The sequence below is a fragment of the Neolamprologus brichardi genome, chromosome 10 (genome assembly GCF_056152115.1).
Source record: "Neolamprologus brichardi isolate AB-2024 chromosome 10, ASM5615211v1, whole genome shotgun sequence".
Classification (NCBI taxonomy): domain Eukaryota; kingdom Metazoa; phylum Chordata; class Actinopteri; order Cichliformes; family Cichlidae; genus Neolamprologus; species Neolamprologus brichardi.
In genome coordinates this window covers 32,792,332-32,797,869 of record NC_142113.1, presented here as the reverse complement: position 1 = coordinate 32,797,869, position 5,538 = coordinate 32,792,332, and the positions used below count along the sequence as shown (strand labels likewise).

The window sequence follows — 5,538 nt, the reverse complement described above, 5'->3', positions numbered from 1 at the left end:
ACCAGTATAAATTAAAGTATGGTACAGTATGTTTCACGCCCTGTTTGCAGGTCTACCAGATGTTTTTGCAGTCCTCCGGGATAAATCATCCTTACAAACAAGAAAAAGTAGCAACAATTTTTTACACCCAAACCTAGTTTTATTTACAAAGTTATTTTATTTTCTATCTAAACGGTTCGCCTTGTAAACCTAACCGAGTAGTTTTACTCTTGAAACCTGATCAAACACTAATGAAAGATTTTTAATGCGAAAGTAATACCACAGAAGGTTTCTCAGGGGTGTCAGAAGTAAAATGATCTCCACCTTTAACACCCCCAACCCTCCAAATGCAGACATTTACCTGCTCTAAAAATCCTCACTATGGGGAACATGACAGGTTAGATTAAAAAACTAGTTTTACACCACAAAAGAGAGCGAGTGTGTCAGCAAACACTAAGCAACAGCTTTAATTTGCTTAGGTTTCGATAATGAAAAGCAGTAGATGTGAAGTTTTCTTAGTTGCTAAGGTTGACATATCTCCTGAGAGGACTCATCCACACAGGAAGCCACTAGCAGTGACATCTTTCTGTGACAATCATCAACTTCCAGGTACAATAGGTGAAATAAGAGCAGGTGCATACTGCTGATTGATGCATCAGGACATCGTTTACCTGAAGCTCCAGTGGCGCAATCGGTTAGCGCGTGGTACTTATAGGCAGTACTGGGCTGAGCAATGCTGAGGTTGTGAGTTCAAGCCTCACCTGGAGCAGTGTCTTTAGGCTTATCCTTACTTATAATAGATAAGACAAACAACAATAGTATGTGAGGTGCCTGTAGCTCTGGAGGTAGAGCAGGTCGTCATTACTGGGACCAACTATTCCAGCCTCCATGCCAAACATCCTTGGGCAAGATACCAACCCCATGTTGCTCTCTGATGTGTGTGTTTATTGTAGATAGAACAAGCATAGTGATGAGTGATCAACAGCCAAATCTGTTCACATGATACAAAACATTAAAAAGCATGCCTCCTATAAATATTCAGTTCTAATTTTTCAGTTTGAGGATTGTTTGGTTTGAAATTGACAACTCAATTTGTTTTTACAGAGTTGTATCTTCAAAAAAGATAAATTAGCAACAACAATTGTGATGCACTTGTTCATATACTGATCTGTTTATCCAGTCTCCCAACCATCGAGCCTTTCCATCCACCCATTATGCGTGCAGTCATTTATCCACAGTTTTAGTTTCAATCCAGTTCATTCAGTCCATCTTTCCCCCCGAACCCACACAGATCTTCTATTTTCCCATAAACTCAATCATCCATTTAACAGACAACTGCCTCTTGATTAAAGAGCAGGCTCATAGAAACAGAAACTCAGTGGGAAAGAAAATGGTCGCAGACGTTGCATCAAATCGTATCATCACGCCAAATTACCCACGAGTCTCTGCTCATTTTTCTCCCGTTGTGTCCAATCTGTCCGTCTGGCTCCAACGCTCCGCTGGGCAGTGCTGATAGGCCTGACAGGTTTCTGGATCCTCCTCGGATAACTGGGCCAAAAAAAAAGAGAGAAAATGGATCTGGAGGGGACAGGAAGGCGCTGACACACTAAAAACTCTTAAATCCCTGTTTGGATTTGTGGCAGTTTACAAACAGGGACGAGTAACACTAAGTATAGCTGGAAGGAGGAAAGAGAAAGTGTGAAGAAGTCCGCTGGATAAACTAAATCGAAACACTCTAACTAGGTCATGTGGATGGATGTCCTGAGTTTGGTTTATTAAACGTTTTTCAGGCCCCTCAACAGAATGTGACACCAGAACTCACGCTTGATAACATCTGCACTGTACGAGTACAAAACACACACTGTGTAAAAACCTGCTAAGATAATCACTAATCTTTTCTTAATGAGTGGTTTTGGTACCTAAACCAAGTAAATATCTGGTAAAACAAACTTCAAGCGCTCATCTGTTTGACCAAGGCGTAGATTTGGTTGTGGCGTTGGTGGGGACGGATGAGTCAACCACCGAACGCTGCCCCGTTTCTTTTTTTTTCCTTTTCGTCTTTGCTTCTTGATAAAAAAAGGAGAAATATACTTGCCTACATATGCTATTCTACCTGCTTTTAAACCATTTAAAATTACAATTCATCGTTTTATATGTGAATTATATAATGTTAAGTTACTATTAAACAAATGACTAAGTATTTTATACTTTACTTCACTTCAACCATATTCCATATAAATCAGATATCATACAAAAATAAAAATAGCTTCAAATACAGTTATGACAATAAAAGAGTAACAGATCTCTTAGCAAAATTATGCAACATTTTAGGCACTATTGCCCCGATCAAGTCAGTGAGCTGGGATGTTTTACTCTAAACATGAACTACTGGTGTCCCACACAACAACTCAATGTCCACTATGTGAAGCAGCCAAACACATGCCTTCTCCTCTCGTTAACTGAGATAAACTGCTGTCATATTTGTTTTACATCTATACTGTCCAGTCTCTCCTGGTGGCCATGGTAACACGTTATTCGTGGTTACATACAATTTTAGACTGATGTGGGCCAAAGCCTAAAACGATGTGCCGGGAGTTTGCTGTTCTCCCCGGTTCAGATATTTGAAGTTTGCACGGCTACATTCTCGCCTGAAAAATTTTTAAAAGTTTATTTTGCAACCCAGAAAGAGTAATAAGAGGGGCACTGAAATTCGGGATTGTCCGAGAAAAAACGGGAGGGTTGGCGTGTATTGCCTAGCATAGCCTGTAACGTTATTATGATGGACAGATTTTATGAGTGAACTTAACTTTAAGTGACTTACAGGTTTCTTTGAAAAATACTTTCTTATATACAGGTTCTTCCTTTTTTGCTGCCGTCCTCCTCTCCTCCTCGCACCACAGGCTTGCCGCTGCTAAAACTAAACAGAGCTTCCTGAAAGGCTCAGCCAATCACATTGGCCATATTTGTCACATGATATAGGACCCCAGTAGAGAACGTAATTTAACTCTTTCTGCACCGCTGGGTGAATGAGACGTTGACAGATCGCTTTTTATTTTTCTATTGGTTTTGTTTTGTTTTTGTTTTGTCCCCACCAATAATTATTGGTGGGGACAATTCAATAATCGCTGGATATTGGTGGGGACATGTCCCTTCTGTCCATGCCAAATCTACGCTCATCTGTTTGACGCTGCTGTTCTTTAAAAGCTTTCCTCAGGTTGTTTGTTTGGATGTTCTAAAGGGAACAAACAAAAACTTACATGAACATTTTGGTTTATGGTTTGTTTCCACTTATATATTTTTATATGCTGGATTAAGGTAAAGCTGATTGTTTTTAAAAGATCTTTTTGTCATAACCCTCTGCAGAACCTCACTGATGACCTTTGTGGCAGTAGGAAAAAACACATGGTCATTTTGGACATGAGGATGTGCTGCTTTCTGACGGGAAACTTTGGACTTTCCAACTAAACAATCTGAAACAGGCCTCAGGTTGTGTCTTTTAGATGATTTGGTGTAAGGCCAGCTTTTTTCTCTCATTTTCTTCTTCTTACTTCTCCTCCATCCTGTATTCCCCTCCTGTCTTTCCCTGCCTACGGCCATATGTGCTACGCAGTTGTTCCAGCCATCAGTTTCATAAACCTCCACTTCTTCACTCTGCTTTCCTCCCCTCCCTGCTCGCGGCCATGCAGCTGAGAATTAAGAAGCGTGATGACCTCCCACCTCAACTCACTGATCATCACAAGGCAAACATGCACCGAAACACAGAAAGACGACCGCGAGGGACAAAGGTTTGGATCTGTCTGAACAAATGTCCCGTCGCATGAGTGAGCTGTGTGCAGTTGATTTGGGGTTATCAAATTGTTTGCTGGTTATGTCCATCAATGCTTTTACATGTCGAAACATCAGAGTCTGTGTAGATGGAGGATTCGAAGGAGGCAGCCTCGGAACAAGGACATCGTGTTACTGAAAGCTTGAGTCGTCCGTCTGATTACATCTATCAGCAATATCAGTAAGTACTCGAAGGATTTAATTCTTCCACTGTTACCTTCTTCGACGACATGTGTTGCTGCCATCAGAATCAAAATGTCACTTTTTGTCTGTCTGCTTTTTTCTACTGTGAATAAAATACAAGTTTCCATGATTTATAGATCATTGACTTCTATTTTTTATTCACACTTTACACACCAACACAACATCTGGAAGTGAGGTTGTGCCTTCAGCACATATGTTGTTGAGAGGCTTCAGTGGTGAAGCAATAAAGAGGATAAACTCAACACAGCAGTGCATTTATGTGTTTTCCTTTCAAAAGCCGTCCAGTAAAACTAAACAACCACTGAGACCCCCAGTGTGTATGCAGATTCCCTGGCACAGTATGTTAAGCCAACTGTCACAAACCTGGGGGTCAAAGTGGACTGTGATCTGAAGTTTGATAATCAAATTAAGGCAGTGGTAAAATCAAGCTTCTTTCACCTCAGGCAGCTGCAAAAATAAAGCCAATTCTTTCACGGCAGCACTTTGAGACAGTGATCCTCGCCTTTGTTAGCACTCGGCTGGATTACTTTAATGCACTTTATATTGGGGTCAGCGCGTCATATATTAGTCGTCTACAGAGGAGGCAAAGTGCCGCAGCTCGTCTTTTAACTGGCACTCGAAAGTTTGAGCACATGCTCTCCATGGCCTAGCTCCATCCTATCTCTCTGAGCTGCTACAGCCTGATACACCCACCTGCTCTCTCAGGTCAGCTGATCAGCTGCTCCTGAAGATACCCAGGACTGGGCGTAAACTTCGTGATCGTGCTTTTGCTGTAGCAGCTCCAAAACTGTGGAACGAGCTTCCTTTAGAGACAGGCCACTTCTTTACCTGTTTTTAAGTCACTCTTGAAAACCCACCTCTTTACCCTGACCTTTGACACCACGTGAGATGTTGGTTTTGTTTTGTTTTTTATTTTAGTTGTTTTTAGGTGATTCGATGCTGTTTTATCTTCTTTTTGTTTTAATATAGGGCTGTTTTAATTTTATGTTTTATGTGTTTTATTTATTTATTTTGCTGTTTTCTGTTATTCTATTGTTTTAACTTATTTTCTGCACAGCACTTTGTTCCTGTGCTGGGTATTTTAAAGTGCTTTATAAATAAAATTGGATTGGAAACAACCAATGACTTTGTGGACTCTACAGCATATTTTAATTCACAGCATGAAACATTCATTCCAATTAGTAAATTTTGGTCTCTCGAAATGTAAGAAGTAGGATTACATAGGGTTTGCCCATCGGCTAACAACTTGTGGTTGACAATTAATTTCCAGATGAGAATTTCAGAGTTGTATCCATTCCTCAGCTTGAAACTTGATATCAGGACTTCAAAAGCTGTTTGGCGTCACAGTCTGTCTTTTACACTGAGCTTTTTAAACAGGGACAATTTCATAGTTAAGCCCAAACCATTTACTACACCAAACCAATTAGGTTTTATCTATACTAGAAACAGATGAAATTAATAAGAGGATAAAAATCAGTTGCTGTGACGATGTGCTGAGCAGTGATTCCTTCCGACCTCGAGCTGTGGACT

At 40.5% G+C, this 5,538-nt stretch overlaps 1 non-coding gene across 1 annotated transcript; it reads left to right on the top strand.

Moving 5' to 3' along the window:
* The first annotated feature begins 655 nt into the window (after positions 1-655).
* On the top strand, positions 656-748 carry trnai-uau (transfer RNA isoleucine (anticodon UAU)). Its single transcript is given in 2 exon segments — positions 656-693; positions 713-748. It is a non-coding gene; the product is annotated as a tRNA-Ile (tRNA).
* The last annotated feature ends 4,790 nt before the right edge of the window (positions 749-5,538 follow it).